The sequence below is a fragment of the Pinus tabuliformis genome, chromosome 9, assembly GCF_031772625.1.
Source record: "Pinus tabuliformis cultivar Carrire ecotype Pingquan chromosome 9, CPIR1, whole genome shotgun sequence".
NCBI lineage: Eukaryota > Viridiplantae > Streptophyta > Pinopsida > Pinales > Pinaceae > Pinus > Pinus tabuliformis.
Window position 1 is genome coordinate 547,192,702 of NC_142307.1, and position 12,549 is coordinate 547,205,250.

A 12,549-nucleotide genomic window follows, 5' to 3' on the forward strand; every position below is an offset into this window, starting at 1 on the left:
ATCAAGGACAACACTAACACAATATTCATGTATCAAACCTTTAACCATTATTTTGTTCCATCATTCTGTCACCTCTGATATCTGTCATGTAGATTCATCTAGTTACCATATACAAGTGAGTTTCCATCAAGGACAACACATGCATCATAATGGCAACATTCCACCTAATTAGTTTACCTTATATTCCTTGTTGTACAATTCATATATTTTTGTGCACACTTTCATTCTTAGTTACCCTTGCAACACCCACCTTCCTACAAGTTTTGAATTATAATGTGGTTTGAAATCAAATTTCAGCCCATTTTCTTAACTTCTTGCATTAAGTTTTGGCCTTGCCCTATAAAGTTGATTCTTATGTCATGTCCCATGTCTTTATGCCTCTATCATGTTCATTAGAATGTGGTTGGTAGTAGCTTCCCATGATTCATGGAGGAAACTACATTCATTGTTTTATGTACAAAATAAGTCACATGTTTTCTTTCTATAAAAATATGCTTTCATTTGGGGGGATTTATCAGTAGTTTAAGGACATGATTCTCTCCAATTAGGTTCCTATAAGTATTATTACTTGAATCTCTATTAGCTACTCTTACAAGCCCTTGACTCTTGGCTTGCCTTAAATCTTACATAGTGTGTTTAGATGAAAATAGTATCAAAATTTAACATATTACAACTATGTTAGATCTGAGAATTTTGTGATCCATATTGTAGATAAATGTCTTTCAGATTAATCACATCATTAGGATTTGGTCGACATTTCGAACCAACTAATGTGGTTCATCCTTAGGACAAGGTGAAAAATCATACAATCTTCATGTATAAACAGCAAGGGTGCATCATGGCCCAAGGTCAGTTGATGAAAACTAGTCATTAGAGATTAGTTAGACAAGTAAATAAATTTATTATTTACTATTATTTTTATTTTATTAAAAATTACAACTAAATTTATAATACTAATTAATTCCTATCCTAACCATTATTTTATGACTAAATTTATCATACTAATTAATTCCTATCCCTTTAATATTATTTTGACCCCTACTCTTAATCTATTCTCACATTATTCATTCTTATAGAGATTATGTTAGAACTATTCTTGATTATTATTTAATATTGCATAACAACTTTTTCTAGTATCTATAACTTATAGCTTTATTATTGTTTAATAAACACTATTTTTATTAATAAATTATTCTTAACTCTGCTGATTAATTTTCTTAACAATATATTACTATTATTAGTACTCTTAACATCTATTTTTCAACCAATTTAGATTATTTAATAATTTATTACTAAATTAAATCTAATTTTTAATAATCGTGAGGATGAACCATATTAGTTAGTTCGAAATGTCGACCAAATCCTAATGATGTGATTAATCCGAAAGACATTTATGTATATTACAACTAGTTTATTTTATTCAAAATGGTAACTTTAATACAAACAGGTGGAATTTTCACCCCAAATTTGCACATTTCTTAATAAAATAAGCCATAATAATTAGAATTGAAGAGCATTTTACAATTGTTCTATAGGTATATAGATGACATCAGAAAATTGAACATATAACCATAAGTTCTAGTCATAATGGAATTTTTATTACAAGGTGGTTTAATTCTCATTTAAAGGGAAACCATTGAAAAATGAATTGCTACCAATTCTAGCTCCATTCGTCTATAGTATAACACATTATTATGTGAGACCACATTACCATGCATCACTAAAATGTTGCAATAATTATATTATATATGTGAGACAACATTTACCATGCATCACTAAAATGTTGCAATATAATGTCACTCATGCTTGTCCAGCTATCATCTAGCAAACTATATCTACAGACATGATGAATGCCATCGTATGTAGTGTTTCCCTTGAGCCACAAAGCTAATATGCTTGAGCACAGATTCACTCAATAAAAATTTATTCGCATCGATAATGTAACAGCTACAAGAGCTTAAGTTATTTGACCAAGGAAACTCTCGCATTAAAAAAAAAAAGATGTAGGGATTTTCAAGGTTCTTGGAATAATATAATATGATTACAATGAAAATAAAATAGTGGTGTTAATAGTGGTGAATACTAGCATATTCACATCATATACATGCATATTATCATTCAAAATAACCTGATAAAAGAAAAAAAATCTCTAACCAAACGATAAGAGCAATTGAAGCTCTAAAATTGCATTAACGGCTCGAATTAACACCATAGGTTTACACATGGTCAAGTAGCTAACCTTCATCACCATATGAAACGTTCAAGCATACAAATAAAAATTCAAAAAATATACAACAATCTCTCTTTCTATTCAATCTAAAACTAGTTACATGTTACAAATGCATCCACCCCAACTCAATTTGGAATACCCACATGATATTGTTTAAAACCCAATGGAATATATTTTTTCTTATCTTGAATAGTAACTATAGGAGTAATGTTAGTTCCATTTTTTTTTTATGTTCCATTACTCTTATATTATTTTCCTACTAGTCCATTCAACTCAACGGGTTAAACTTCACCTTGCATTGCATGAAAAGGTGGTGAAATCGTAGGTATATTTTAGAGGGAGAGTTTATATATACATAATTGAACCACAACGCTCACAAATTATTTTGAATAATGAACTATGCAAGGTAAAGGATAGAAGGAAGTACAATTTTATATTTCGCGCTACCATTATTTTGAATAAGGAACTATGCAAGGTAAAGGATAGAAGGAAGCACAATTTTATATTTCGCACTACCTTCATCCTTGATAGTTCCAGTAAAATTATAGGTAATATGCATCATCCATTTCTCTAAAATCTATTTGCTCTTAAAATTGAATTAATATTTCTCATGATATCTAGCCAAAAAATTAACATATGTAAAATCCAACCAAGTCAAGGACTTCCACATACCACCCCACCATAAATTGGGATGAACCAAATCTTTCTTTCATCCAATCACCCCCATGCCATATTTCAAGCATGAATGTGGGACTCAAGACAAGAACAACTAGGGATTCACGGGATTAAACCACCTCCACCGCCATGTTCCTGCGATCTCACCAAATCGGTCGAGAGATCACATAAGCTAACCAATACATAAAAAACTAGGGCTTCTCGAAGATTAAACCACCTTCACCCTCAGGCTTTATCACAATCCTACCAAAAAATATCAAGGGATTACTAGGCCAAAAACAAGCTTGGATGCCTCAAAATTTCTTCACCAATACCTTGAGGAATTTTCATGTCTCCACCCTCAAGATTTATAGCAATCCCACCAAAGTTGGTCGAGGGATTCCTAGGCCCTATGGAAATTTTCCTGAGACCACCTCACTCGGTTTCAAAACCATTTGGAAATCCAAATCTCAACCGAATGAAAGAAACACATCACACCATGGCTATCCAAAAATGACAAGTTAAGGATGAAATCACTATCATACCTGGAAAAACCCATGCCAATGACAACAAGAGAAACAAATACACACATGCATGTACCATGCATTCACAAAGCATCTAGGAAATTACACATGCAACCTGTTACTTGCAAGTTTTCCTGTTGAAGTTGCTTGATCCAACTTTTCCTTGCTTGTCCCTTGCTTTCCTTTGCTTCCTTGTCCTTCCTTTGCTTCCTTGATTGTTTCCTCCTCTTGGTGCTCTTCTCCCTCTGAAACCAAATCCAAAGCCAAATTGACAAAAGATGAAGAAAGCCATGAACTGATTCTCAGAAGGCTTTTTATCATTGAGGCCTCTATTTTCTTCATTTTCCTTCATTTTTCCTTCAATTTTCCTGTCGTGAAAATATGTGACACTACATCTCCCTTTTCTCCTATTTTCTTTTATTTTCATAAATAAATGCCAATTAATGCCTCTTTTCCTTTTCAATTCCTGTACCAATGCCTTTTCCAATTTCCTTAGCCATAATAAACCGAAATGAACACCCACTAAGATGTTTTTCTCAACATTCAGCTTGGAATACATATCCCATGACCTTGGTCTTATTTTTCCTTTATTAACTTTATTGCATGAAATTTTAACTCATGGATGTTACAAACCCATCCCCCTTACGGGAACACCATCCACAGTGTTCTATGACACTTATGACCAAAAAAACCGTTGAAAACCAAAATATATTGCCCATAGCGCTTTATAACTTACCTAGATGCATTATTTACAATGAACAACCTGCTGAAAAGAAAAACCAACATGAAAAACATGACAACATGACAACTATAGTGCTTATTAGAGCTTTATAACATAGTTCATTGTGGTATTTACAATAACATCCATACATAAATATTTACATATACCAAAACTCATTTGCCTCAACCGACAAATAATGAAGGATACATAGCTCACATCTAATCAACCATCTACCATGTAGCTTCATCAGGCCCAAAGTGCTTCCACTGCAATTTAACTTGCTCGATTACTCTGTTTTGGAGCATGAGTTGTTTTCCATACAATATGCACTGAGGTTCTAACTAGAATTCTCCTTCTAGTTCCACTTGCAATACAGACCAGTCAATCACATGATCATCATCCTTCACATATCTTTAAGCAATGAAATATGGAAAATGTCATGGACTTTCACTATGAGCGACAATGCAAGTCTGTAGGCCACTGGTCCAATCCTCTCAACGATCTCGATGTAGAAAATCCTATAGATTCATAAGCTAATGCAAGCAAGAGACAAGAATCTACTTCTACTCTTTACAATGGAAGCCCATAAACATTGAGCAAACAATAATCAATAGAGGAAGAAAATCAAAGGCACATAACACAATAAATATCCGGGGAAAGTCAAAGCTCAAAACCCCAGTATCTGTTTTATATTAATCTGTAAAATCAAGGTGAAATTACAATGGTTTTTCTCTCTAGAACAATCCCAGCACTCAGGAAATTCAATCTCCAACTCATAAGCAAGCTCAAGGCCAAAGCTTAACCTCTTCAGAAGCTATCCAAGTCTCAATTCCAATGTGTAATTCCTACGGAGGATAGCTTGTATTTAAAGGGAAATATAGCCTCTAAAAACTACACAATCCCTCAAGGGTCAGTTCCTGAATGCATGGACTGTCAGTGCAACTTAGAAATATCTAAAACAAATAACACACTATCCCTGCACTCTAGTCTCAACTAGGTCTTTCTCAAAATCGACATGCATGAGTTTCTGATGAGTAAATATTCAGTTAACTAGAGTAGTACTGGTGGAGTTCATTAGTGACACCACTGACAGTTAAATCACTATTAGTTCTCTCCAAGAAGAGCAAGGCTCATCATATCCTCCTTTGCAACTGTGATTCCAACATTTCCAAGTTCATCGTGACATTGAGTGAACTTGGTCAAGTATTTTGGAATCATCTTGCCTTTCTCCATCTTTATTTTACAAATTTTATCCTTCAGTGCCAACTTCCTTTGATCATTGCTATTCTGATACAAGTTCGTCAATGTTTTCCACATAGCATGCGGGGTTTCTTTTCGATGGAGACTCGAGAGAATATGATCTCGAACTCCATCAAGGATTATCCGTCTTGCCTTCACCACACACTTCTTCCACTCAGCCAAGTTTTGTGCATCAGTAATTTCTTGCTTAGGAATTTCTTGTTCAACAAATTCCTTCAAGCCATCGTCCTCTAGCACAACCTCCATATTGTCCCTCTATGCTATGAAATTCGAGCTACCTTCTAAGACATACTCAAGCCACAACCCATGGAATGCCATCTGTCGATCCTAAAGTATGTATTGCAAATTCGATTTTCACCTATAACCTAGAAACTCAAAACTTTGAAATCTCTTCTAGTATATTGTTCTTAGCTCTGATACCATGTAGAAAATCCTGTAGATTCACAAGAAAATGTAATTTTCTAAAGCAAGAGACAAGAATCTACTTCTACTCTTTACAGTGTAAGCTCATAAAATCGAGCAAACAATAATCAATAGAGGAAGAGAATCAAAGGTACATAACACAATAAATATCAGGGAAAAGCCAAAGCTCAAAAACCCACTATCTATTTTGTATTAATATGGAAAATCAAGATGAAATTACAATGCTTTTTCTCCCTAGAACAATCTCAACACTCAACAAATTCAATCTCCAACTCATAAGCAAGCTCAAGGCCAAAGCTTAGCCTCTTCACAAGATCTCCAAGTCTCTATTCCAATGCGTAATTCCTATGGAGGATAGCTTGTATTTAAAGGGAAATAAAACCTCTAAAAACTGTGAAATCCCTCAAGGATCAGTTCCTGAATGCATGCACTGTTAGTGCAACTCAGAAAAATCTAAAACAAATAGCACAATGTCCCTACACTCTAGTCTCAATTGGGTATTTCTCATAATCGACATGCATAAGTTTCTGATGAGTAAATATTCAGTTAACTAGATTAGAATTGGTGGAGTTCATTAGTGACACCATTGACAGTTAACTTAGTATTAGTTCTCTGAATCAGTTTGAGAACTAATTTAACTGAATTGACTCATGAAACTGATTCTTCTATTTTACAACTCACAATTAACTCATACTGGACTCCTACAAAGTAGGGAGAACATACACATGACGACGGAAAGACTTCCAACTCGAAAATTCCTAGGCTAATTAAGTTTAATAAACTTAATTTAACTATTTTAAGTTGCTATGAGAATAGAATTTGAATTTAATTCGCGATTTAATTGAAGGAAAAATTAAACTGGAATTTCTTTTTACCATTTCTCAACACTCCCTCTCAACAAGAAAGGGATTATCAACTACCCCAATCCTGTCTCTATGAAACTCGAATTTACATCTTGACAATTCATTTTTCAATATGTCATCATCTTGCTCCTCTGTGGAATGTAATCTAACAATGTGATCTGCCTCAATACACAATCTCTGAGATGATGATATTAGATATCAATATTGTTAGGTCCCTACAATACTAGTGATTCCCTCATTACTATTGTCATTGTAGCCCTTATTGTTATTATTGTGCCCCTATTGTCCCCATATTGTTATTAGTGTGCCCCATAGAAGCCCACTGTTGTTATTGTTGTGTCCTTCTATTATTATTGTTATGTCAGCTTTGATTATATTGTGACCCCTTAGACTCCTATATATATAAAGGAGGTTTAGTCATCTGTATCATCCAAGAATTTTTCATTTGTGTAATGTAAAGGAGGTTTCCCCCTCAAAGAGGCCGATTTCTAAGGCTTTGATCTATCTTTTATATCTTTTTGTGAGCTGGTTTCATAACATTTGGTATCAGAGCTTTGGATTCTAGGGTTTTGCCGCTCCAAACAGGTCATCGTGGAATTTTCTCTATAATGTTTTGTCTGGGACGTTTCAGAAGCTAAAAACAAAACCAATTTGAGCCAAAATCGCGATGATCCTCGGGTCTGAATTTCAGAACTTGTCTCGCTATATTGTCTAAGATATGATCTAAGGAAGTTAGGGATTTTGCAGGCTCTCGAATTACATCCCAAACAGGTGACCTTGAGAAAATCGTCATAAATTTCTGTCTGAGTATCAGATTGAAATTTCGTAAGAAGTTATAGAAAGAGGATGGACTATAGTTTTCTCTTCATCGTTTTTAGGTCCAAAGGTTGAAACGGTGTTTCATGGCACTTCTTACAAGTTCAATCTACTGAAAAAATGTATAATTAGGTCATCGTAGGAGATTGGGCATAACTCTTTCTTGGAGAATCTAATTTTGATAAGACTGGTGGCGTTGGAAAGATAACTCTGAGGGCTACCATAATTCGAAATTTCAAACCATGGAGATCCGAAATTTCATATATACATTAGATTCAATATTGAGCTCCTACAAAGTGAAAAAAGGTGTGTAGTTTGTTTTTAAATTTTGCATAAGTTTGGTTTGAAAAATGAGTTTGAGGGAATTCAAAGGGCATAGTGAAGCATAATTATCATTAATTGATTCCCCTAAGAAAGAAAATGGAAACACCTAGTAATCAACTTGAAAGATCTAGCATGACTCATGAAGAAGAGGAAGAAATGCAACATGATATATCAACATTACGAGACCAAGTGCAACAAAATTCACTCTCACAAAAAGTAACAGAAGCTAAGATGGATTGTTTAAAGAAAGACGTGGAAGATAATATGGATGGTTTAAAGAAAGGAATGGAAGCTAAGATGAATGATGTGGAAGCTAAGATGGATGGTTTAAAGAAAGACATGGAAGCTAAGATTAATGACATGGAAACTAAGATGGAAAGCAAAATGGAAGATTTGAAGACATATTTGACAAAGTTGCTACAAGAAATGTTTACTAATGGTGAAAAGGTAGTAAAGGAAACCCATGATGAGAACTAAAGAAATGTTAATCATGATTTCATAGACACGAATGTTGGATTGAAGACCCACCATGTTCCAAATATCAATATGAGGAAGTTTGATGGAAAGGATCCCGTAACATGGATACTATGGACGGGGCAATATTTTGATCTCCATAATGTGAAAAACACACAAAAGGTATGCATTGCAACTTTATATTTGGAACCAAATCAGTTTGTATGGTATCGATGGCTTTTCTCTCATAAACAAATTGTCACTTGGGCAATTTTTATGGAAGAAATGATAACACATTATGAGGATACAAAAAGAAACACCTTTTTTAGCCAATTCATAAATCTCAAACAAAAGGGTTCAATGATGGAGCACATTGAGGACTTCCAAAAATTGAATATAAGGTTAAAAGATATTCCAGAGGAGCATAGGATTGATGTGTTCATAGGGACTTTAAAATATAACATCCAACATGAGGTTTGACTTTGAAAACCTGATTCATTGGAGAAGGCATTCAGGTTGGCAAGAAAAATGGAAAGAAAAATTATGGCAACTAGGAAGCCTACCACTCACAACTATAAAGATGGAAGTGTTGTTTCCCCTAGCCTTCCACAACCTACAAGGTTGACACCACAAAAATTGGAAGAAAAAAGAGCAAAAGGGCTTTGTTACAGTTGTGATATAAAATACACTAAAGGTCATAAATGTGCTGAGAATAAATTATTTTACACATATTGTGAAGAGGAGGAAGAAACGAAATAGGAAACGTCAAAAGAAGAGGATATACAATAGGAACAAAGCCTAGAGAAAGAAGAAATGAATCTGACCATATCTTGTAATGCATTGGCTGGAATTACCACTCCTCAAACTATCAAGATAGAAGGACATATAAAGAAGAAAAAGGTAATAGTTTTGATTGATTCGGGCAGTGGCCATAATTTTATTCATTATAATATAGCCAAGGAATTGAATTTCTTCCTATATCCATCACCAGAGTGTCAAGCGATGGTTGCAAGTGGAAGAACCATAAATTTCTCTAGAAAGTGCCATAATATCAAGCTATCCATGGGAAAATATGTATTGAATAGCCTAATGCTTTCCATTCCAATGGTGGTACTGATGTTGTACTAGGAGTCCAATGTCTACAATCCTTGGGTACAATAGCTTTTAATTTTCAGAAACGTTTCATAATTTTTTTTGTCGGAATGAAAGGAAGTTGAATTAAGGGGTATTGCAACGTAACCGGGAAAGATAATGAGGTCTAATGGAATCACAAAGCTTCTAAAGATAGAACAACGCGGCGTAATTGCACAATTATGTTCGCTAGAGGTTCCCACATCGAAATAATCTATTTCTCCTTATCTCCAAAATGTCTTGGGCAATCATTCCAAGGTATTTGAGACTCCCAAAGGCCTACCACCTATTCATGATCATGATCATGCTATTCATTTGATTCCAGGAAGTGTTCCTCCAAACATCAGGCCTTACAAATATCCCTATGCCCAAAAGAGTGAAATTGAACATATGGTTGCAGAAATGCTAGAGGTTGGTATAATTCAACCTAGTCAAAGTTCTTTCTCTGCTCCAGTATTATTGGTGCACAAGAAAGATGGATCATGGCGCATGTGTCTGAATTATAGGGAGCTCAACAAGCTCACTATTAAAGATAAATTTCCCATTCATGTTATCGATGAATTATTGAATGAATTGCATGGATCAATTGACTTCACCAAGCTGGATCTTCGTTCAAGATATCATCAAATTAGAATGAAGACTGAAGAAATTCTGAAAACAACATTTAGAACTCATGAGGGTCATTATGAATTTTTGGTCATGCCTTTTGGCCTTACCAGTTCACCTTCTACATTTCAAGGTTTGATGAATTCCATTTTCAAACCCTTCCTTAGAAAATTTGTGTTAGTATTTTTTGATGATATACTAATCTACAACAAGTATTGGAAGGATCATGTTCAACATGTTGACAAGGTGCTCAAACTATTGGAGGAGAAACAATCATATGCAAAAATATCCAAATGTTTCTTTGGAATACAAGAGGTGGAATATCTGGGTCATATTGTATCTCAAGAAGGTGTTTAGGTAGACCCTAGAAAAATTAAATCCATTAAGGAATGGAAAATCCCCACATCCATAAAGCATCTGCGATGATTTCTTTGGTTTACATGGTATTATCACAAGTTTGTTAATAATTGTGGGAGAATAGTAGCACCTCTAAAAAAATTATTGAAGAAAGATGCATTTTCATGGACTCCAGAAGCAACAAAGGCATTCGAACATCTTAAAGAGGCAATTTGCTAAGCAACAATCTTATCTACGTCAGACTTCACAAAACCCTTTATTGTGGAATGTGATGCCCCTGGAAATGGAATTGGTGTTGTTTTAATGCAAGAAGAAAGACCCATTGCTTTCAAAAGTCGCCTAATCAAAGGAAAGTATTTACACAAAGATATTTATGAGAAGGAAATGTTGGCAACACTACATGCACTTAAGAAATGGCGACCCTACCTAATGGGAAGACACTTCAAGGTAAAAACAGATCATGATAGTATTAAATACTTTTTAGAACAAAGATTATCTTCAGAAGAGTAGCAAAAATGGGTCACAAAGATGTTGGGTTATGACTTTGAAATCATCTACAAAAAAGTGAATCAAAATGTTGTGGCAGATGCACTCTCAAGAAAGGATGAGGATGTGGAAGCATTTCTTTGCGCCATTTCTATTATCCAACTGGATTGGATAAATGAAGAAAGGGAGGATTGGAAGAATGACGAAGAAATGTGGGCACTCATTCAAAAGTTACAACACGATCCCAGTACATATGATCCATTTAGCTAGAAAAATGATTCATTATGGTACAAAGATCGCTTATACCTATGTAATAATTCCCAACTCAAACAAAAGATTCTTATGGACTTGCACACTTCTCCCTTAGGAGGGCACTTAGGATTTTTAAAAACTTACCACAGGGTTAAGAAGGAATTCTTTCGAGATGACCTCAAATCAGATATTCAAAAGTTTGTGGCAGAATGTTTGGTTTGCCAACAAAATAAAGTTGAAACAATTAAGACCCCGGTTCTATTACAACCTTTATCCATTCCAAGCCAATGTTAGGAGGAGGTTTCAATGAATTTTATAACAGGTTTACCCAAGTCCAAAGGAAAGAGTGTCATAATTGTGGTAGTTCACAAACTTACCAAGTATGCACACGTTTGTGCATTATCTCATCCATTTAAAGCTGGTACAGTTTGTACTACATTTATAGAAACAATTTAAAAGTTACATGGAAACCCAAAGATTATTGTAAGTGACAGAGATCCTATTTTCACTGGAAATTTTTGGACATAATTATTTTCTTGTCTCGGTACTCAGTGAGCTCATATCTCATCTTATCATCCTCAATCTTATGGGAAAATTGAGATAGTAAAAAAATATTTGGAAGGATATCTTCGTTGCTTTGTCTTTGATAAACAGACATAATGCGTCAAATGGTTGCCTCTCGCTGAATGGTGGTATAACACTTCCTTCCATACTGTAGAAAAGATGACCCCATTTATGGAACTTTATGGATATCATCCACCATCCATCACAACATATTTAAGAGAAAATTCTAAGGTTCAAGCAGTGGAATATCACATCGAGCATCAACAACAAGTTCTCCAACTCTTAAAGGATAATCTCACTTTAGCACAAAATAGAATGAAAAAACAGGAAGATCAACATCGGAGTGAAAGAAGTTTTGATGTAGGTGATTGGGTATTCCTACAGCGATAGCCATATAAACAAATGTCCCTCAAGCAAGCTAAGAAGGATAATGAATTATCACCAAAGTATTATGGTCCATACAAGGTGTTGCAAAAGATTGGTACTATGGCATACAAATTGGAGCTTCCTACAGCTTCCCAAGTGCACCTAGTTTTCTATGTTTCATGTTTAAAGAAGGTTATAGGTGACAAGCTCCCAATTCAAACAATATTGCCACAACTTGACAAGGAAGGAAAAATCATATTGGAATCTAAAGCAGTCACAGAAATAAGAACTGGACAACTACGAAATTGATAAATTCGGGAGTATCTCATCAAGTATAATGACTTACCCACTGAAGATTCCACATGGGAGGATGAGAATTTTATACAGAAGCATCCAAAACTACTCAAGCATTGAGGACAACACTTTTTTGAAGGAGAGGGGAATGTTAGGTCCCTACAATACTAGTGATTCCCTCATTACTATTGTCATTGTATCCATTATTGTTATTATTGTTCCCCT